This window comes from Metopolophium dirhodum, chromosome 1 (genome assembly GCF_019925205.1).
Source record: "Metopolophium dirhodum isolate CAU chromosome 1, ASM1992520v1, whole genome shotgun sequence".
NCBI lineage: Eukaryota > Metazoa > Arthropoda > Insecta > Hemiptera > Aphididae > Metopolophium > Metopolophium dirhodum.
In genome coordinates, this window is record NC_083560.1 from 88,816,877 (window position 1) to 88,842,026 (window position 25,150).

Genomic DNA, 25,150 nt, shown 5'->3' on the forward strand with positions numbered 1-25,150 from the left:
GTCTGCGCACGCCTATGTATACTACACTGGAGCGCGCACTCCCTATGATATCACTACAACGAAAAATGAGCCGTCGACGTAGTCTTGTTCCCCCACCATTGCAGGGCAAAAACACTAACGTAGCATATTCAGATAAGCTTTAATACGCGTTGCTCCGTGCTCACAACGTTCGTTGTTTATTTATTTTTTCTGTAGTTACCAATGTACGATTTTGAATTTCTTTGTTGAAAATAATTAATTTTAAAATACATTGTTCTAAATTGTGGTCCGAGAATTATATTTTAATGAAATAAGGTACTAAAATATCATTTATAATAAGCAACTACTAGTAAATAGGTACCCAATATTCATAAACAGTCAATTAAAACAAACCATTATTTTTCTAATATTTATATTTGATATAACATATAAATGAAATAAGTACTTAAATTAACAATATTTGTGCTTATACTTAAATGTAATACTTAAATCCAAAAGGTATATAATGTGTTACGTGAGAACTTATAAAACATTTCTTGCCAAATGCCAGTCTTACATTTATTTTTAATATTACCTGAAATAAATTTAATAACATACAAATCTAATTTTTTTTTACAAATTATTAAATAATATTAATTTAGTGAATTTTTGCCTCAGTGAAGATTTATTTTTAATAACTTCCCTAGAATTAATTTCTTTTGCATAATGACGCGTTCTTATGTTGATATAACTATTACTTATAGCTGTAAACAAACTTTATTCATGAGATCGAGAACCTAAATCAACATTAACAGGGTGAGAATTTGGGAAAAAAAAAGTGAATTTTTATTTGATATATTTTTTTTTTTACATAATGATACTTTGTTTCACATTCTTGTGTAATATTTTTCTTATTACAACTATAGTGTGAAAAGATTTTTCTAATTCCTTGATGATCAAAGATACAGCCTCAGATACAGTTTTTAATTTTACTCGACTTACAAAAGATGTAAATTGAATACCTGCTGTATAGTTATGATCTGATTGAAAACATAATAATATACCTACACAGAAAGGACACACAAGTTTTTTGCATATGCTTCTTACGATATATCCTGCAATGTAATCTAGTATTTCACCTGTGTACTCTCCTAACTGTAACACTATTAAAAATAACTAAATAATTATTAATATCAGATTCAAATATATCGATGGTTAAGTGCACACATGTGTTAAGTACAAATTTTGTGTAAAATGTGTTATGTAATGAAATAAATATTTCAAATTGTGTATTTTTATGTGCACAAATGAGGTATATGAAATACTCTTGTGACGTCATATAATTGTATGGTCAGATGTTGTATTTGCTCTAGTATCTATCCCATATGTGATAAGAGCACTTATCACATTTGTTCTAGTAATATCATATAATTCATATGTGATAAAAGCACTTACCACATTTGCCACAATGACGGTTATGTAATTTAACACATTTTTCCCAGTAGATAATACAATATTCTATTATAAGAATTTTGTATAAATAATTATGTTTTGCCTGGTATTATTGTATTTGGACAGCACAATCATTCTACATTATCAATATAATGATAATAATATTAATTGTTATTATTTTAATGCGGTATTTTTACCAATAGGTAACTTAATTGTGCTGTTGAAGTAAAATGTTAAATTAATTATAGTACATAATTAAATAGTTATATTTAAAGTTAAACTATATTAAATACAATGACTTCAAGAACTAGAAAATTACTGCAGATGTGTAAAGAAAATAACAAAAATCAAACACTTACACCAAATACAAGTATGAATAATAGTGCTCTTAATAAAAATTGTTACTAAATTATCTTAAATTAAAACAGATATTCAAAATAAGTCTCCACCACACTGTTTTGATTTTGGTTCTGACGATGGTAGTGTTAATTATGATGACTCGGGCTCAAGTGACTATTATGTACCAACATCAATGGCAATTACAGATTCTTCTTGTGATAAAGATGTGAATATGCCAAATAATTTATTCGAAAAAGGTAATTTAAAATTGTATTATAATATGAATAACCTCTTTTAGTCATTAACAATGAATCAATATTAGATATTTAAATCAATCAATATTATTTATAAAATATATCAAACTAATAGTTAGTATACAATTAAATTGATTAATAAAATATTATATTAATAAAGTTTCTTGTTAGTTTAAATACATATTAGATTTATTATAATATAAATTAATATTTACAGATAATTTTTCAAATGATAGTTCAGTAACATCCTTAAATTATGTAGAACTTTCAAACAATCAAACATTAAACTCAAATAATAATGAAGGTATTTTATAAATTATAAGTTTTAATACTAAAACATCATGTCAAATTGTAATATAATTAAATATTATGATAAAATTAAAATATTGTTTAATAATTAGTATATTAATATAGGTATTGTAGAACATGTTGATGAAGTTGAAAGTCTACTAGAGTCTGGAATTAATGAAATAGAATCAACTGTGCAAAAAAGATCAAAAAAACTTAATAAAAGTAATTGGAAAAGAACAGTATTAAAAAATCTTAGATTGAAAGGTTTAAAATATACCAATAGAAGTGGTAAAGAAATCTCAGAAAAACTTCCAAGACTTGTTGATTGCTCAAAATGCAGGTAAATAAATTGATTGACATAATTAGTATTTTAAATCTAAAGTATTACATTATTAATAAAAATATTTGAATTTTAGGTTTAAATGCAATGATAAATTATCAGAGGAACAACGTTTTATTCTTTGTAAAGAATACTGGAACATGGGAGATGACAAACATCAGAAATTGCTGCTCAGCTCATTGATTATAAATAAACCAGTTAACAGAAGACAAATGTTATCGAATGAAAAACGATAAACGTCTAGAGAATTTTTCCTATTTAATTCTTCTGGAGAAAAGACTAGAGTGTGTTTGAAGTTTTTTTGTGCAACGTTTTCAATAAGTCACAGGGTAGTTGAAATTTGTATGAAAAAAGTTAGTAAAACAGGTGTTTATGTTGGCTATGATGGTAGATCTGAGATAAGTTTAAAAAGGTATAATTCTACTTCAGATGATAAAAAAAACCATGTTAAAACACATATTGACTCATTTCCCAGAGTAGAATCCCATTATTGCCGAAAAGACACTAAAAAGCAATATTTAGCACCTGATTTAAATCTGTCTTTAATGTACCGTTTGTATCGTGATGAATACTGTAAAAAAAATAATACTGTTCCAGTTTCTGACTTTGTATATCGCAGTGTTTTTCATGATTACGACCCAAGTCTTTCATTTTTTATGCCAAAGAAGGATCAATGTTCAAAATGTAATTCATACCAAATGGCAGCAAATAAAAGTACATTACAAGAAGAGTGGGAAATGCATAAGTTAAGAGAAAATCAAGCAATGAATATGAAATCTGAGGACAAAAAAAAAGCAATTGAAAATGAAGGCCTTCATTTCAGATCAGTAACTTTTGATCTACAAGCAATATTGAGTATTCCTTTTGCAAGTGATAGTCAAATTTATTACAAACGTAAATTAAATGTGTACAACTTTACCATTATGGGTGCAAGCAAAAATGATGGATTTTGTTTTGTATGGGATGAAACTAATGGTAAAAAAGGTAGTAACGAAATTGGAAGTTGTTTACTAAAATACATATTTGATTTACCAGACTCAGTAACTCATTTAACAGGATTTAGTGATACTTGTGGAGGGCAAAATCGTAATCAATTCGTATGTACCGCATTGCTTTTTGCAGTAAACAAGAAAACAAATTTGGACATCATAGACCTAAAATTTATGGAATCAGGGCACTCGTATTTAGAATGTGACTCAATGCATGCCACTATAGAGAGAAAAAGTAAACACAAAAATATTTATACAACTCGTGAATGGGCACTTTTAATCTTAACTGCAAGACTAAACCCAAGGCCATATCAGGTAAATGTTATGAGCTATAATGATTTTTATGACTTAAAAGATTTGGTTGGAAGAACTGTTAAAAATGTATCAACCACTATTACAAGCCAAAAGGTCAATTGGATAAAAATTAAATGGATCAGAGTGGAGAAATCTAAACCTCAAATTATTCAATTCAAATATAATCTTGACGATTCACCATTTTTGGAAATAGATATAACTCTAGATAAAAAAACAAGACTTCAACATAAAGACACATTAGATTGGTCGACTATAGTCCCAAAACAGCTTTATGAGAAAAAACTATTAATAAGTGCAGAAAAAAAGAAAGATTTGATGTCATTACTTGACAAAAAAGTTATACCAGAAGAGTATACACACTTCTTTGAAGAAATTCCTACAGCAAAAAAAAATATTTCAAATAGGGTATCTGATGATGATTATGATGATGAGTAAAAGTGTGATTGAAAATTACATTAATTTAAAAGTGCAATTATTACTGACATTCAATTTTATTTTAATTAATTTTAATATTTAGTTAAGTATTAGGTAAATACTTAAGTTAAATTTAAACTAAGGGAAGACATTTTTTTTTATTTAGTATCTAGTAACAATACATTGTTATAAATTAATAACTTATAACTTAAAGACTTAAGTTCCTTACTTTCAAAAGACTTGACTATGTTAATATTACCATGAATTGTAATTGTTTAATAAGTTATTATGTAGTAACAAATGTGATAAATACTTTAATTACCCTGCCATTTGTGGTATGTGATGGCTTAATTAATTGAAATCAATTATTCTAAGTTGGTTATTATAATTAATGATTTTATTTTGTTATATTATTATTCTCAGGAAGTTAACGATTTTAAATATAATGTATTTGACAAGAAATTGTTAAAATTATTTCTCTTTACATCCTTCTAAATCTTTGAATGCCATTCTTGAAAAATGCATACATTTTTACATAACACATGTGTGCGCTTAACCATCGATATTTTCACTGTCTTCAGTTTTAAAGCTTCTTTTTTTCTTTAATTCTTTTATACGTTTGGTTGATAATAAAGCAAAATCTTTCATTATTTCAATAGTTTTATCTGTAAATCTTTGACTAATTTGTGTTTTAATAATATCCAATGCTATAAAATAGGTATCTTCCTTAAACTTTTGAATAGGATTTTGTTCAACTTCATCACTACATAATTCCCGAGCCTTTTTTCTAACTTTACGTTTTCTTGTTGTCCGTAATGTCTCAAATTCTTCATTCTCATATTTATCATCAAATTTTTTAGCTAATATCAAAATATTTTCAAATGTTCTCAGTGCCACTTATTAGTGGACTTTTCAGTAGATTCTTAAGCACTATTAACTAAATACATTGCTGCTAAAATATCTGTATCACGAGTTTGTAATGTATGGGGGTTAATAGTTCAAGTATTTCAAATGTTTTTTTTAAAACTAAGAGCTTACATTAAAAATCTATAAGTAGTCAAGTAGCTAAGCAGTCCGTTACAATCAGCACCAAGCTTGAAATCGGATCCTCCGTCTCTATTTCTTACTTCTTCTATAGTTTGAAAAACTGCATCGTAAACATCAAGTACGGTATTAAAGGCGTATTTACACGTTTCATTGATATTATTTGTTGTTTTGGATAGAGTTCTAATTGTTTTTCTCTAAAAAATCTGATCGTGCTTCACTTCCAGTGATAAAAGTAAATATTTTTTTTTAACATCCAAATAGATCCACTGCATTTGAACAAGTATTATGAGCATAATACCAAGTAAATAGGGCTTGAGGATTTTGTTCAAGTATATTAGCTTGAAGCCCATTGTACTGTCCACTCATGTTTGCAGCCCCATCATATGACTGACCCACTAAATTTGATTTCCAATCAAGATTATGATAATTAAAAACATTTAAAAATAACTCAGAAAGATGAACTCCGGTAGTGCATGGATTCAATTGATGCTAATAATCTTTCCATAACTGTATCATTAAGGGGGCTGAAGCAGGTCGAGAAAAATAGGTATGTAAAACAACCAAAATGCCAGACAAAAGTGTAAAGCTTGTGTTTAATGGATTTTAATTTGGAAAACAGATTTGAATTTGTATTCTAGTCTTCTAGGTTTCAATCGAGGCGATTTTTGATATTAAAAAACTGAACACGTACTTAAGTCTTAAAATAAATGAAATGTATGGTTCTTTTTAGTATCAATATTTTAATAATTAATTTGAATATCTAAAACTGCTTCAATCGAAACCTAAGACTAGATGACAAATTCAAATGTTTTCAAAAATACAATCCATCAACCCAAAGCCTCCTAATTTTGTCTGGCTTATTGGTTAAATTAGATGCTTAAAACGCGTTGTGCCAATTTTGATCATACTGCAATTTGACATTTTCCTATGCGTGCGTGAATGTGTTATAGTTTTGTGAATTTCCAAAATCTTGCTAGGCTACTTCAATTCAACGAAATTATTCGGTATCAACAATTAATCTTATTGTACCTTAGTTTACGTACCACCAGTAACACGGTGTATTTAATATTTATAATCATATATTATATTAGGGATATATATTGACTAGGTATATTACGTCAGCACGGAATCCTGCATTACAGCCCCGTAGTCAACACTCGTCGTCCATTTTCACTATTTTTCAACTCATTGTCTACCACAGCCATGATGGGCTAAGGAACACTGATGGGCCCTAGCCTAACCTAACCTAACCTCAGCGGGCAAGGTAATCCATCACCAACAATTACAACAGCTCAAAGATTCGGTCATCACGGCATCGTAACGTATACAATTTCCCTTGCCCCCCCCCCCCCCTTGTAAAGCACGATTACAAGGCGTCGCAAGACGCGGGTCCCTTTTTATTTCTCTTTTCCCCTTTTTTCAAGCTTCACGAAACTGGCGATTATTATTAAACTTTTTATATATAAATTACTAAAAGATGCTTTGCACAACTACATCTGGCAACCCTGCGATGGCGTTCACGAGTAATGTGGTCCGCCGCTTCCCGTGGGCCGAGATGTTATTTATTTATTTTTTGTTACTTTAAAAAGAAAAACACAGAATATGCGTTTTCGGACGATACAGATTACATTAAACAAATACATGTCTTGCGGCAGGTCATCTGTTCTCCCTATTATAAAATCCCCTTTCCTTTCATGCTTTTGCCACACCACATTATTTATTATATTATAATAATTAAGGCCATAACATTATCTAAACATTATTTAAAGTTTGTATTATAATATAAATATGAAATGTATATCCTTATACATTTAGCATAATAATTTATAAACATTATATTTCATAATTGGTGTACTATATGTTTTCCATCAATACTTCCACAGCAATTTGGCATTTGCCACTTATTGTAAAACTCATTGGCCAGATCTTTCCATTTATTAGTATCTGGTAGGGCCGATAACTACAAACAAATATTTTAATATAGATACGGCTGAGTAGTATACAATACAAAAATTATACTAAATATTATATTAAATATACTTTGCTGGTTAATAGTTCCCATAAAGCTATACAACATTCAAATAACAATTTGGAAATAGTAGACTTTCCAATACGAAAGGGATAAATAATGGAAACCATTGAATCTCCAGATGCAAGGTATCTGATAAAAATAAAATTACGGGAAATGACCGGTTTCAAGCCCTGTTCGTATTCGTAGGGGTATTTTGCGTCATATGATGAGTGACAGTAATGGTCCAATTACTTATAATAAGTACTTGTAGTGAGTAGGTACAACGGTTATCATCGATATACCTTGAGGTCGAACAATATCGAATTTATTACTTATAGCTTCTGGTCTTTGCAATTGAGAAGTATGATTATGACCTATGCTGCAAAAACCTTCAGTGGGCCGATCTGCGTGAACCTTGCCAAATGGGACTTATAAAATACATTTAGGGGCACAACTTAAGTTTATAGTACTTACTGAATTGGTTTGTAAAATGTAATATCTTTTAAGGTGCGTCCACACTGGAGAACGAACGCGAACGTGTGCGAACGAATGCAGATTCGGTCCAAACATTTGTGGATTCTATTTTTAGTGTGGACGTACACGTGAAGCCGAACGAATGCCTTCAAACGCTTTCGTATGCGATCGCTCGGGTGGTGGTGCGTTTACATTTGAGCCCGAACACGAACGAACGCAAGCGAATGCTACCGAACGATCCAATGTAAACGTTGGGGCCGAACGCGAACGAATGCATTCGTTCGCTTTCGGAAGCGTTCGCCCCAAGAGCGGTACGATCAAAGAAACTCTCCGTTCAGTTTAAACGACATTCGGCCCGAATCGCGTATTCGTCACTTCCGTCCGAACGGTTTTTTAAAAGTGTGTATTTTCAATTTTGTTTTTTGATTTCATTTGTTGTGGTTTTAATTATTTTACTGCCTCGTTATTATGGAGTGGACTGACGAAGTATGCTTACAATTAATATACTTATATAAATTAAGACCGATCCTTTGGGATCCTACTGATCCTCAGTATAAAATGGGCAAGAAAAAAATAGATTTTTGGACGGAAATAAGTAAAGAACTTGAGCTAGATGTGAATGAAGTAAGGAAAAAGATGGACAGCCTTTTAGCTTCTTTCCTAAGAGAAAGGCAACGGGAAGCCAGCAGTGGACGTTCAGGAGCTGGAACAGATGAGATTTATCATTCAAAATGGTTTGCGTTTGAGGAAATGAAGTTCTTGAATGATAAATTTAAACCTCGGATTATCAAAGATACTATTGATGTGAGTAATTTTTTTTATTTATACTTGATTGGTCCTTGTTTGTAAGGAATAAAAAGATTAATAATTTTGATATTTATACATTATATTTTAAATAGCTTCATAATAGCTGAATAACTGTATTTTAAAATATGTATTTATAACTACTCCTGAGCAAGGTTTAAATATAAAAATAATAATACTGTTTACCATTATAAGAAATTCAAACGTAATGAGCAATTTAGTGTTTAAATTTGCTCTGGTTCTAACTTCTAAGTACTTAAAAATATGGATAGGTTTTATTGAATACATAACATTAGCATCTTGATTATATTTATATTCATTTGGGTATACGTTTTTTAAACAGAAAACAATTATTTACCTTTTTCTTGGTACGAAGAATAATAGACCCGGATTACTAGGGATCTTATTGTTGATTGATACACGTTTTTTTTTGTAGTCGGCAAGATAACGATTACCAAGAAAAATCCCGAAATACGTCTTCTTTTATAACATGTCTAAATAATACGGAGTCGGTAAATTGCGCCCCCAAAAAAGGCCTTAGTACGTAAATTTACTACGTAAATTGCGGCCCATGTACTTTTAAAACATGCGTAAATTGCGTCCGGGGTATATTTGAAACGTACGTAAATTGCGGCCCGGGTATATTTGAAATGTACGTAAATTGTGGCCTGGGATATTCCGATTTCCGGTCGGCTGTACATTTTTTAACCATCATACACATTTTTACGGACACATTATTACTAATTGCTAATATATTTTTTAAGTAAAAACAAAAAACAGCAAAACCAATATTTTTAATCATACCAATATTGATACAATTATATTGACAGTCCTAAGTCTGAAATATGAGAAGGAAAATATTGATTTTGCAAAAAAAGGCTTAGACGTAATTATTACTTATAAATAAAAAATATTTGGGTAGATAATACAAATTATACCCTGGCCGCAATTTACGTATGTATAAAATATACACAGGCCGCAGTTTACGTATGTACAAAATATGCCCGGGCCGCAATTTACATAAAAAATTAAAAATGGGCCCCAATTTACAGCGACCCAAATAATAATAACTATTTTTATACTTTTCTTTTTATAGATTTAATAAAATATGATCAATTAAACGAAAAAAAATCTTTATTTCTTTATTGATAAATATTTCATGCGATTATAATCACAATCAATTGCTGTTTTACTTTTACTAGTTACTTACCACTAACCACTAGGCACTAATATTAATATTACGAGTAAATTCTATGTATGTACTAAATTCCAACTATTGCTGATTACTATGCTAATTGTGATTGCCATGGCACAGCACCAACGCTCGAAAAATATTCGGCAAATTCATTTCGATTTTCTTCCAACCCTTTCCATAGGAGTGAATGCACTATTACTCTGTATGTCTTCTCTCCACGTTCCACGGACAAGCTGTCCTTCTATTTCGTGGTCAATTAAGTCGGTTGGTGAATAAATATCTCGATGCTTTTTCTTTTCTAAGAAAATTGTGAAGGTATACACACGCCATAACCAGGGACGGCCTGGCGTCTATTGAGATTTGTCATTGGCCTGACGGCCGTACCACATTATTTTTTAAATTAATTAGGTAATTTCTTCATACTAAAAAAATATATTATTAATATTTGTAAACTACTATACTACAGTATAAAAATCCCGATTCGAACACCCGTAGCCCGTATTCCCGTAAAGTAAATTGTAATATTATAAGTTATTAGTGGTTATTAGTTATTACAGACTCATTAAAGTTTCAATAAGAATAACACGCACTGGATGATCTATAAAAATGAATTCCTTTAACGTAAATATAATCTCCGATGATTTCCAATCAAACGTCGTTCAATTACCAGGTGAATCGTCTGGAGGTGTCGCGGAGTATCCATCCTCATGGTTTGCAAACAATCCAGGAAGTAAGCCACAATTGACAGTTCCCATCCGGTTAGGGGAAGTCACCAGGTGGAACAAGACTCTCGGACATGCGTTAAATTATTCCGTAAATCCAAGCGTGGCAATAATATTCATGACTGACTATATCCAAACTAACTACATGGTTACCTCCACTGGCGTCTGGAAATCTTATGGAAGGGAGATCTGCTCAATGGGAAACAACGTAACACCCCTCAGTGTTCTGAATATAGTAGACGGAACCACACCCTGGGCTGCCGCAGAAGGGGATACTATAGATGATACCGGTAAGATGAGGCTGTTTGCAATGCTGTTGGCAGGATATCGATACGGATTGGCATCAGAAATCCTACAGGGAGATTACAAAGCAACGGTGTTGGGGAAGATGAACCAAGTACTGAGAAACGAGCCCTATAACTTACAATCTGACCTAACACCCACTGAGATGGCCAGGTGTAAGTCATGGTATAATAACTCTGACTTTAGGACATTGATTGCTGCATGTGACATGTTTTGGACGAAATTCCCTGACTCCTCTGCGGCCAAGCTTCGTGTTTGTACACTCAATTCTAGGTTCAAAGATTGTTCCACCATCAGTGAAATACGGCATCTGTCACAAGATTCCAGCTTACCTATAGGGGAGATTTTTAAGTTTATATTCAGTGCCAGGATTCGGGATGAGGTCATTGCGCTTGGAAGGCCTGGGGAGGAGTTTAATCAGGAAGACTCATATTTCCCATATATGCGAGAGCTTCGTCTCTCAAAAAGATCCCCTTACTCCTCTACGGGGAATGAGAACCTCCACAACTGGATTCACTTCTTCTGTGCTCTCCTGGGTAGTGAAAGGTCATTCAATGCAAAAATCGTTAATGACAACGGGTTGGCTATAACCATGAACCTTGCAATATTTGCCGCATTTGCATTCAGGAAGTATTCTAAACCGCAACTTGTATTTGGAAACCAAGCAGAGGCAAACACTGCCAAGGCTATATCGGAAATGGATGGAGAGAATTCAGACGAAGATGTAAAGATTGACCCTTCGTCCCCCTTAGGAGTTTTTAGGAATATGATTGATAATAACAATTCCGTCCCCCTTGATATGAAAACACTCTTTGGAGGTCTAATATCCAAAATGCCCACCCCCAGAGACAAGACTATTGGAATGTTTCTAAAGAGAAATCTGACTTAACGGTCAATTAACCCAAGTCAACAGACTCAAACTTATGAGAAAAAAAAAAAAAAACTCTCTACTGATTTAAACTCTGATTTCAAATCGTTTCGACTTGGTAAACCAACCCTATCTTCAACTCGACCTCTAAAAGTTATTTTTGGCTCCTGTGAAGCTGCTTCTGCTGTTCTGACGTCCTATCATCAAGCTAAAATCCATAATTTGTCTCTTCTACCACTTACTAGCATTGTACGTGACAAAACTTCACTTGAACGTCAACAACTTCGTACCTGTCACCTTGAGTTAGACCGTCGAGTTGCTGCAGGCGAAAACAACCTAACCATCACGTTCAAAAACGGTTCTCCGTGCGTAATTTCCCGTTCAAAAATGACATCCGAGTTCAACATCATCCTCAACAATAAACATCGCCAACACCCCCATTACATACAACATCAATGGATTCTACCAGAATTGTCGCGGCCTTCGTACTAAACTTGTAAATTTTAATTGTAATACTTTATGTTTTAACTATTTCTTTATTGTTCTTACGGAGACTTGGCTCACTAACAGTTTTTACTCTTCTGAGCTTGGTCTCGATAATTACAATATATATAGATGCGACAGGTCTCCACAAACCAGCTCCTTTAATCGCGGTGGTGGTGTGTTAGTAGCTGTTCGTAAAGACATTAATTCTTCCCCCCTTATTGTACCTTATAATAATGTTGAGCAAATATTTGTCCGCTTCTCTCTTAACTCCTTGAATATTATAATTAGCAGTGTATATATACCACCCTCGTCACCCATTGAGCTTTATACCACTCATCTAAACACAATTTATTTTATTGTTCAAAACTACCCAAACCATTGTTTTATCCTCACTGGTGATTATAATCTTCCATTCATTTCATGGTCAAATGATGCACATGGCCTATGTTTCCAATCGCAAACAATCTCTGAATATACTGCCATTCCTGAAAGACTCACCATTCATGGATTCTTCCAACATAACTACATACTAAATTCTCACCAATCTCTTCTCGATCTCATATTCTCTAACCTAAACTCCATAACTGTTAAACATGCTCTTGACCCTGTCATGCCTGCTGACACGTACCATCCACCTCTCTTACTCTCTATAAATCTCCCCATTCATGCTCCTCTACCTGCTTCCCTCAAATCATTTTATAACTTTAGTAAGGCTAATTACATGCAGATCACCAATTTCATTAACTATTTCAATTGGAAAAGTACCTTTCTGTCATACTCCCCTGATGATTCCACGTCTGTCTTCCTTGATGCTCTCCATTATTCAATTTTAACTTTTGTTCCGAAAATCTCTTTTCGTCCCTCAACTTTCCCCTCTTGGTACACTAAGGAGCTCAAAGAACTTGTGTTTGCTAAGTCTCGCGCTCATGCCAAGTTTAAGTCATCCCAGCTATTATCAGATTACAAGCATTTTTCACTTCTCCGCGCTAAATTTAAATTCATCTCCAAACAATGCTACCGCAATTTTGTCTCTCGTACCGAATCATCCCTATTACACAACCCTCAATATTTTTGGAGTTTTATCAGAAAAAACCGCTCTTCTCGATCTATACCTTCATGTGTTTCACTACATGGTAAGCAATGTACATCTCTTCCCGACACTGCTAACCTTTTTGCTACTTACTTCTCCTCTGTGTTCACCCAGCCTTCACCGACTCCGTCCCAAACACCTCATCCTATCTGCCTCTTTCCGCTCCCGTCAAATTCCTATTTTTCGATCAGTGACGTCTACAAATGCTTATGTTCCCTTCGCAATGTTAAATCTGTTGGTCCTGATGGTATCCAGGGTGATTTCTTGTACAAACTTCGATCTGTTCTTGCAGAACCATTATGGTTATTGTTTAGGCTATCGACTCGGGTATTTTTCCGTCTGCACTTAAACTTGGCTCTATTAGACCCATACTTAAGTCTGGTGATTCAACTGATGTTTCAAACTATCGTCCCATAACTATCCTCCCACATTTATCCAAAATATTTGAAACGCTTGTTCTTAATTCGATTCGTTCTCCCTTGAACCATATCCTAATTGATGAGCAGCATGGTCTTCCGTCCTGGAAGATCAACTCTTACTTGTAACCTTAGTCTACATTCATATATATATATATATGATTCTTTTCGCGATAATTGCCAAGTAGATGTAATCTACACAGATTTCTCCAAGGCTTTCGACCGTGTTGATCACAATCATCTTATGTCGACTCTAGACTCCATAGGAATCGGCGAACCATTACTTCCCTGGTTTCGCTCATACATTTCAAATAGGATCCAATGGGTAACTGTTGATTCCACCTCTTCGGACCGCTTTACCCCCTCCTCAGGTGTACCACAAGGTGCTGTTCTTTCTCCTCTCCTGTTTGCCCTATTCGTAAACTCAGCGGTCTCCGTCCTCCAGCATGCCAAACTCCTTATCTTTGCTGATGATATGAAAATCTTTTTCCGTATAAAATCCATCTCTGACTGTCACCTTCTTCAAAATGACCTTCAACGATTAGTTGCGTGGGGTGAATCTTTGGGGCTAGCTCTTAATATAGCTAAATGTTCAGTTATGACTTTTAGTCGTATTAATGCTGTAATCGAGCATATTTACACCGTAAACAATACCGCCTTAAAAACCTGTAATAATTATGTAAAGGATTTAGGATTTACTCTCACACGGAACTTGTGCCCTAATATGCATATTCAGATAATATGTTGTAAGGCTCTTAAACTGCTTGGTTTCATAAACCGTGTCTCTTCTGATTTCCACTTGCTCTCCCCTTTAAAAACTCTTTTCTGCTCCCTAGTCCGTCCCATCCTTAAATATGGTTCCGTCCTCTGGGACCCGTCCACCGCTTCCGCACGTAGCATGATAGAAAGGGTTCAAAGAAAATTCCTCCGTCAAGCTGCATACAAACTAAAGATAGTCTGTCCACCCCACGATTACACACCAATCCAACACCTCTTTTCCTTAGAAAGCCTCACCGATCGTCGTCATTCAGCTAACCTGACATTTCTATCCAATCGCCTTTCATCTAAAATTGACAGTCCTGAATTACTATCTCATGTCTCATTTAATGTCCCCTCTCGCCGTACACGATCATCTGTTCCATTTCATATACCTTTCTCTTCCTCAAACTACTATCTTAACTCACCAATCATCTGTCTTATGCGCATTGCCAACACTGACCCTTCATTCTCTCTCTTATATTGAGCCACGTTTCCATAAACTATTAAAACTATTATTATTATACTTTTATATTCATGTATTAAAGGGTTCGTCCCGTATTGTAAAATAAAATAAATAAATAAAATTACTAATGAGTAGGGTTAGGATATTTATGCACTAAAAAATGTATGAATATGCATGCACTTAGGCACTAAAAATCAACTAAATATGCATGAACAATTTGAAAAATACGCATTAAAAATAAAGAAATTTTTGGACAAAAATTACAATAAACATTTATTATTAGACAAATTGAAAAAAACTGAAAAAAATTAAATAATTTATATAAAATATTTAAAAAGAGTTGCATTGAATAATTAAAGTTTGTTTTAAATGTTCCGCTGTAAATTTTCGTCTGTTTGGTGCTAATACGTTTTTGAATCTATTGAACAAAAAATCTCTATGTAAAAAATTGTATTTATTTAAATTATTATAATTTAATTTAGATTTATTATTATTTAATTATAATTTATATAATAATTTAATTTAAATAATAATAGTCACCTGGAAAAGCTCCTCTCCACTTCAACAGACGTAATTGGTGAAAACTTAAAAAAACGAAATCCTCCGATCCCTTCAATGATTTCAAGTTCTCCATTAAGTACTTTCAAAATTTGACATACTGTTTTGAATCCACTGTTTTTCTCTAGAATCGTTTTAAATTTACTACATTTACAATTTACTCAATCGAATATGTTTAGCGGTGTTCATATGCTGTTCAACAGTAAATCGACGTTCACTACCGACCTTAACTACGAACGTCTCTCCAGCACCACCCATTCAAAAATTTTACAATTTTTTTTTACAGGAAATTAGCATGTAATTAGCATGAATTTGCATGACCATCGCTAAAATTTGCATGACAAAATATACAACTCTATGACAAAAAATGATGTGCGGTGCTGGAGAGACGTCTCACCAGCACCACCCAACGAGAAAAATAAAAAATAATAACAAACTCGATATACCAAAATGTAGCACGTGATTAGCACGAATTTGCACGATATACCCCGAAATTCGCACGTGTCTGGTTCGCGAACAACCCACGTTCGACTATTTTGTGCGTCTCGCCAGAAGCCCCGTAAATCTAAAAATTGTTATGTCGAAATTCAGTGCACTATATGCATAGCGTGGCATACGGATTTTTTGGCGAATGTAAGTTCCCACACAAGAAAAAAATCACATAATTATAATACCTACACATTGATAATTAAATAATTATATGTTCAATGTTGGTTATAAAATCTAATATAAATCGCATAGGTAGGCACTTAATGTATTTTCACAAAGAAATATTAAATTATAATTATAAAAGCTAACATAGGTACTATCCAGTACTCACCTTTTTTTTACTGTGTAGGAATTTTGACATCTCATTTTTTTGACTTAAAAATAAAAATAAAAAAATAAAAAAATAATAATTAATTGAGTTTAAAAGGCAATAGAAATCTATATTTGTTTTATGTAATAGTATAATATATTATACCGGGTGATTCTTTTATCATTGAACACTTATTATTTCAAAAAGTATTAATGTTTTTGAAAATATTTTTTTACATAGTTTCAAGTTGTTAATAAACCAATGTTTTTATTAAAAAATTATACTTTTAAATATTTTTTATCCGTATAATTTTTAAGGTTTTTACTTTTTTGAATGACAACATAGAGATTTAATTACATATTCCAAAGCAACATTTTTACGAATTCTCAACTCAAAATAATTTGCTAACTTTCGTGATTTTTGAACTACTAAATATTTTTAATATTTTACTTCTACCTTTGAAACAATATACTAGGAGCCTTCTTTTACATTTTCAAGCTTTTTTAACCAACAAATAAAATTTTATTGACATTTCTAGAAATAAAACTAAAAAATAATGGAAAGTGAAAATTTAATAAATAAAAAAGTTTAGATGGTGCCGATGGTGGAGTGAAGTGGTCGCGGGGTTACCCCACAAAATGTTTGTCCACTACTCCGCTTGTCTATACTTTTAACTCATAAAATACTCGTTCTAAATTCAATTTTTATGAATCAAAAAAAAGTATAAATCAAATAGTCTTTCATTAAATATTGATAAATGCCAAATTGTTACTCACTCCAAAAAGCACAATCCCTTGCATTTTAATTACCTTATATGTGACATTAACTTACATCGTTCGTCATTGTTTAAAGATTTAGGGATTTTATTTGATTCCAAGCTATTATTCAATGCTCATGTATCAGCGATTAAAAATAAAGCTTTAGCTGTATTTGGTATGATGAAAAGAAACTATTCCGATTTTCGTGATCCAGTTACTTTAAAATGTCTTTATACCTCACTAGTTCGCTCTATATTAGAATAAGCTCCATTAATTTGGGACCACAACAATGTAGGACATAATGATCAACTTGAAAAAGTTCAAAATAAAGCCCTCAGATTTATAGGTCATAAATGTAATATTCAAAGAACTCCTCACTCTGGTTACGAAAATATTATAAAATTATTCAACTTAGAACCTTTAAATGTACGTAGACACTTATCATACAACACCTTTCTCACCAATTTGCTAAATAACAAGATTGATGATTCATTTTTATTAAGTCAATTAAATTTCAAAGTCAAAAACCACTACACTCGCAATAATCATTTATTTTATATTCCTCATTCATCTAAAAAGTATACGTCATACGACCCCATAAATATTTTAATGTCTTCGGAAAATAGTAAATTATTTTAATAAACATTAAATGTATTTTATTATTATTATTATTATTATTATTATTTTTATTATTATTCCTATAATTCTATATATTAATCGTTTCATCTATTATTATATTATATTTTATTATTTTAAATTATATTATCTTATTGTTATTTATACAAATATATTGTGAATTGGACTTTTGTCCGTAAAAAAAAAAGAAAATACTTAGAAAAATATTCTGCTTTGGAATATGTAATGAAATCTCTATGTTATCATTCAAAAAAGTAAAAACCTTAAAAATTATAAGGATAAAAATATTTAAAAATATAATTTTTTAATAAAAACATTGGTTTATTAACAACTTGAAACTATGTAAAAAATATTTTCAAAAACATTAATACTTTTTGAAATAATAAGTGTTCAATGATAAAAGAGACGCGTGAAATAGTCGAACGTGGTTTGTTCGCGAACCAGACACGTGTGAATTTCGGGGTATATCGTGCAAATTCGTGCTAATCACGTGCTAAATATTGGCATAAACATTTTTTTGATTTTCGCAAAATGTCCATTTTGGGCAGTGCTGGCGAGACGCGCGAAATAGTCGAACGTGGGTTGTTCGCGAACCAGACACGTGCGAATTTCCGGGTATATCGTGCAAATTCGTGCTAATCACGTGCTAAATATTGGCATAAACAGTTTTTTGATTTTAGCAAAATTTCCATTTTGGGCGGTCCTGGCGAGAAGCGCGAAATAGTCGAACGTGGTTTGTTCGCGAACCAGATACGTGCTAATTTCGGGGTATATCGTGCAAATTCGTGCTAAATATTGGCATCAACAGTTTTTTGATTTTCGCAAAATTTCCATTTTGGGCGGTGCTGGCAAGACGCGCGAAATAGTCGAACGTGGGTTGTTCGCGAACCAGACAAGTGCGAATTTCCAGGTATATCGTGCAAATTCGTGCTAATCACGTGCTACATTTTGGTATATCGAGTTTGTTATTATTTTTTATTTTTCTCGTTGGGTGGTGCTGGTGAGACGTCTCTCCAGCACCGCACATCATTTTTTGTCATAGAGTTGTATATTTTGTCATGCAAATTTTAGCGATAGTCATGCGAATTCATGCTAATTACATGCTAATTTCCTGTAAAAAAAAATTGTAAAATTTTTGAATGGGTGGTGCTGGAGAGACGTTCGTACCTTAACTTCGCATAATTGGCAATAAAGGATTGAACCATCGGTAGTTAAAACGTGCTCTCCAAATTCTTTTACAAAACCTCTTAGTCGGTTAGAACAAGAGCTTTTAACTTTAGGCATAACTGAGTGATTTAATAAATCAAATACGTTCACGACAAAATACGAAACGTGCAATATACCGTACTCTACATCGGTCGTAGACAAGACGGAAACATTTTTAAACGTTCTGTTAAAATATATGATAAAATTTGAATGACTCGCAGTTTTAAGATAAGTTTCGACTGTGACAATTGACGAAGCTTATCGAAAATTCTATTTAAGTAGGTACCTTTATATTATTTACTCCGAATAGGTAAAACCATAATATTGAATTCTCAACAATAAATAAGTGATAAATGATAATATGTGAAATACAGATAATCAAACGTATATAAGATTCAGTAAAATATAAAATTAGAGTGTTTTTCAGCATTTTGCATCGAAAACCGTCAAATATGCGCTTAAAAACAGAAAAAACACAAATTATGCACTTTTTTTTAAAAAAATGGTAAAATATGCAATTATATGCAAAATAAAATTTTGATATTTTGAATATAAATATCATGAAACATATTTCTGTATAAGAATGGAGCAATTGGACAGCCTAAAAAAAATATGCAAAATCATAAACATCCTAACCCTACTAATAAGACGTAATAGAGAATTCCTCATGTAATATGGGTATTTTGGGATGTATAAAAGCATTATTATTTATTATTATTATTTTGTATTTTTCGTCAGAGTTGTAGGTACCTACTTCACGGCTCACGCACACGAATGCGGGTCTGGGATTTCTATCTAAATAGTAATTTTATTCATAGCCCATACCACCTACTCTATTTTTAGTCCGATCCAACTATATCGATAACCGATAATAATTATTACAATAATATAATTCTATGAAAATGAAACATATTCACACATCAACTACTTCGTAACATGACTATTTTTGTATAATGGTAGATGGATCGAAAGCTGGAGACCTGGAGTGTATTAATAATGTATAGGATACTTTTGTGCTCTGCATCGTGAATAAAGTCCGCTGTAGTTGGAAACTCATTTTAAAAGTTATATTATATTATACAATCCTTTTTCTATAACCGGTAGTGATGTCGTACGCGATCTACCAAACTTGTTTTCAAGTAGTGCGTGATCTACCCAAATCCACTAAAAATAGTATTTAATTTCCGTATTTTCTTTATATCTTACTTAAAATATAATAATGTCATAACCAATTACATACTTAACTATTTATAAAACAATTTTAATTTAATAATAATAATAATAATATCATAATTATATAAATTATTATGATTTTAGGTTTTTATAAAATAACTTAAACTAAAAATGTTGTTTTCATATCTGAAAGAAAATCGTCAAATATTGTATCCATGGCTGGATGAAGTGATCGCCACCACTATTCTTTTAACTGCCTTTCGAGTAATGATGAAGCTCCGTTTACTTTTATACCGTATCTTTTCTTCACAATACGCCAAAGACCCTCGATTGACTGAGTATGTGCTCCTGTACTTGGATCAATGAAATTTAGGCTATGATTTACTGTTTTGTGAGTAAACCCGTGTTCATTTAATGTAGCGTATGCCTTCCACTGGTCACTGTGAATTATCGTTCCCTGTTCAACTTCTCTTTGAATAATTGGCAAAAGTGTTGCTCTATTACGTTTTTGAACTATGAAAAATCGGCGTTCCAGAAGGTCATTGTGGTGCCAACATAGACCAAATACCCATGGTCCTTGTACCCGTGAACCATAATGTTGTTGATTAGTTTCTTCTGCTGATTTTTCAGTTTCGTCATTGTTTAGGGGTTCCTCATTTTCTTCATTTCCCGTTCTTTGATCAGAACATAACAAACGTCCACGATTATATTTTCTTTTTCCTTGAAAAAGAGATTCATCGATTTCCACAATACAACCTCGCCCACCCATTTTCTGACGTTTCGAAAAACAATCGACTACGACATCTCTGCACAAGTTGTACCAATCAACAACAGTATGGTTGCTTCGTCCTGTACAGAGTACCGTTGTTTGAACAGTGTTAAGGTAATATCCAATACCACACCAATTCCATTATTTCCGTTAATGTTAATTTGCTGTTACATCTACCATTGAGATCAGTGTATGAAAAGAACTGATTACCTTTACGTATTGATTGAAAAGTTTGACACCCTTTTTCGGTGCATCTTAATGTAACTGTCCTTTTAAATGATCCATCCGAATTTCTCTTTTTACTTGTTCTGGTAGTTTCTTTAAGATTTCCACCACAGCTGACGCCTTCTCTCACTTTATTGCACGTTAAATGATTTTCTTCATTTTGAGGTAACAACTGTTTGCTTTTTAAATAATTCGCACATGTTTGTTCGTCACAAATAATATTACGATAAAAATGTCCGATTCTTGAACTCATAATGAAATATTATTTACTATTGTCTAACGAGTAGAAAACGGGTAATAGTTTCGGCGTAGTAGAGACGGCGATTGTGGTGAGTTGGTGACGGCGATGTGTCTGGACGTCAGGCTATCGTATATTTTATCTTATCGTATTAATTGAACTATAAAAGGGAAGTCATATAAACGTATAAATAAATAGTCGTAAATTATCAAGATAATTTGGAAATTCGGAAATTCGGAATAACCGGTAGATCGCCTATTTGGGTAGATCGCGTACGACATCACTACCGTATAACCTTTTTATTTAAAATGAAACCAGTAAAAAGAAAAGGAGGAGCTGCTCGAAAAAAAGAAAAAAAGAAAAAGCAGTTATTGGAAGTCAGTAAGAAATGTGTAAAATAAAATTCATTTTTTTCAATGGATACTTCAGGTTTTTTAATTAACTATTATATTTATTATTTAGGAAGTAATCTAGTTGGTAGTTTGTAATCTAGTCATCCAAATTAATCTAAATTTAATTAATCCAAATTAAACAGTTAACTAAATAAATAGTAAACCTATAGCCAAGTGCCCAAGTAAGCGGTGTGTAGATTATTTTCTATTTAGGAGTCTAAACAAAATATAATAATCTAACCATTCTAACCTAGTACAGTATACAGCACATAGAAGTACCTAAGTACTTTTATAATATTTATTTTTGTTTTTGTACCTATAGATGGCCAACGTTTGGATGAGGTCAAATGTGTTTTCAACGTTTTACCCAACCTGAATCTTTAGGAATTTTTAAAAATGTCGATTGCAGATGAGAATGAAATAATGAATTGGGAGATTGAAAATGACGAGGATGATTTGGAAGTTGATTCTGAGAAAATAAGTCAAGTTATGTGTAATAGTTGTAGAAACTGTACACTGTGTTGTTACAAGTTATTGATAAAATACAATTTATACAGTAACGCTTATCAAGTATCAACAGTTGCTTATAAGTATTTATTGTGTCTTCCTGTTACCCAAGTTGCCTGTGAACGATCATTTTCAACTTTAAAGTTCATAAAAAATAGGTTGAGAAGTAAACTTAGTAACGAAAATACTGAAGCTTTTATGTTAATGTCAGTTGAAAAAGAAATGTTGATAAATATTGATAATGATCAAATAATTGATTTATTGTCACAAAAAAGTAAGCTTCTTTCAAAATGTCTTTAAAATGTCATAACTTATTATTTAGATTTAAAATATAAAATTAATTATAAAAGCTTAATTTAATGAATATTCATTTTGATTTGTTAATTAGCGTTTATAAAATATAATTAGTTATAAAAAATTCAAGCATATAGTGGCTAATTTAACTTTTTGTTCAATTGTTTAAAGATAATACATAGAAATAGGTGTAACTAGGCCTTTAGGCTTCAAGGAAATTGAATTGAGACTGTTCGTCTCACTAAAATATTGATACTGATTGAAGGTCAATTTTTTTTAATGCCCTCTTACATAATATAATTAGATAAATAAATAATTATAAAACAAATTGGTAGTGTTGGTGGGGAGGGGGTAAAACATAAGCTCAGCCATCCCCTACCCCCCACCACCACTATAGTTATGCCTATAGGCTTTAAGGTAAACATTGATATGTGGCCTGGGTAATAAATTTTCCCGGCCTGAATTTTTCTCCCAGGCCGTGACTGGCCATAACTACAAGTTCGGCCTTCTTTGGTTCAAGTAGCATAGGTTTTTCTAAATACCCTAAATACGGCAGATAGAATACCAAAAACATTTACAACAACGCGTTGGGCTCTAGACAAACGGTAGTTAAAAATTCTTTTGGCCGATCCATTTTCATGAGAGCCGGGGTAAGGTCTTAGTATGTTCTCTTTTAACGGAAATGCCTCATCCGCTACAAATACATATGGTACGGCCTTTTCCCGTCCAATTAATTTTTCTGCTGGTGGAATTTCTAGCTTTTGTTCTTCAAGCTGTTTAAAAAACGATGTACTTCAAAGAACTCCGCCGTCCGAAATTCGGGCCTGGCAACCGACATCAGCATACAAAAAATTGTAATCGGCATCAACAACTGCCATCAATACAATGCTGAAAGTTGATTTGTAATTGAAAAAATTACTTCCACTACCAATTGGTGCTTGTAGTTTTACACGTTTCCCATCAATTGCACCAATGTAATGGGGGAAATTCCATAAATCTTCATACTTTTTTCCAACGCTCAACCACTCTTCTTGGGTCTTAGGTATCTAGAAACGTGAGTGTTTTATACATTTTTAATTATAAAATTATTTGCGAATTCTCGATACTTTGATAAATTTTGTAAAAATTTGAACTATAAATTTTTATAAAAAAATCGTGGTTACGTTTACGATTTTTCAATATTTTTTAATTACTATTATAACAAATTATGAGGACCTTGTATTACATTTTCAAGCTTTTCACCTAACAAATATTTTATGATTGACATTTATTGAAAAAATCGGTAAGTCACAAATTTTTGCAACTTTTATAGATATCATAAAAATATTATCTTTAAATGCGTATAAAAATAACGTGGCTTATGATTTTTAATTTACAGAACAAAAAAAAAAATTTTAAGCTTAATACGATGAAGTAAACTTTTGGTTAATATTTCAAGGGTTATTCTTTTTTGAGTTGAACAAAATCAAATAATCGAAAACTAATTTTGCGTAATGTTTATAATTTATTGTTATAGCCGACCGCCACACACAAAGAACATAATAAACCAAGTGAAGCTATTGAAATCGTGGAAGATCTAATTGAAAATGATAGTGAACGTGACACAAATGAAAAACAACCTCAAAAAGAAAAAGTTTTTGTTTCACCCCAAAAAACCACAGGATTAAAAAGAAAAAAAGTTCAGGAAGACCCTTGGATAGCAGAAACGTATCAAATAATAAAAGAAATTTCCAATAAAAAGTAAGCACCAAAAGTGAAGAGCGACAATATTGTTTTCGGAGAGTATATTGCCAGTAAACTGGAATTATTTGATCAACACACAAAAACAATACTTCAACATCAAATAAGTAGTCTCATTTGTTCCGCAGAAATTAACTATATTCATAACAAATCTGGCAACCAAACTCTTCAACTCAATATTAATAATCAGCCTTCAGCCAATACAATGTTATTTTCATCTCCACTATCATCGCCAAGTTCATCATCTCTTCATTCAATACCTTCAATAATGTTAATGAATCACAACAAATTTTAACAGGTTAACTGCCATAAGTACCATATATGGTACACTGTTGTATTGCCAAGCAATTAATACAATTTATTACAATGTTTGTCCAATACGCTATACCACAATAATCATAACATAAGATTTTTAGTTTATGCTTTTAGTCTTTGAATGGTTATTATGTAATTATTTATACTAAAAAATTAATTATTTTAACATGTACCAAAAATGGTACACGCGGCTCTGCATTATAACTTACACTTAATTTTATACTGCAGAGCCACGTGCACCATTAACTGTACACGATTAGTTTAATCATCATGACTAATAATAATCTAATAAATGTTAGTAAAGTACTTCCTAGATGGTACGCATAATGTCCATGTCTTGGAACTATTATCTTATCGCTCATTTAGACATGAAATTATTTTATTATTCTTTAGGTTTTTCCCTTTATATCTTGTTTATTATTTCTGATTATTATTATTATTTATGTCGTATACGGGCTATCGACAAACTATACACGGCCACACGGGTTTGTCTTAGTAGACGGTTGTATTTCATTGCGTTGTGTTGCCTCGTATCAATTTCAAATTCTTT

At 32.1% G+C, this 25,150-nt stretch overlaps 2 pseudogenes; one reads left to right on the forward strand and one right to left on the reverse strand.

Moving 5' to 3' along the window:
* Nucleotides 1-8,352: 8,352 nt before the first annotated feature.
* Nucleotides 8,353-24,580, forward strand: LOC132944267 (uncharacterized; annotated as a pseudogene).
* LOC132937221 (uncharacterized) lies at nucleotides 20,108-21,367 on the reverse strand (annotated as a pseudogene).
* Nucleotides 24,581-25,150: the final 570 nt, after the last annotated feature.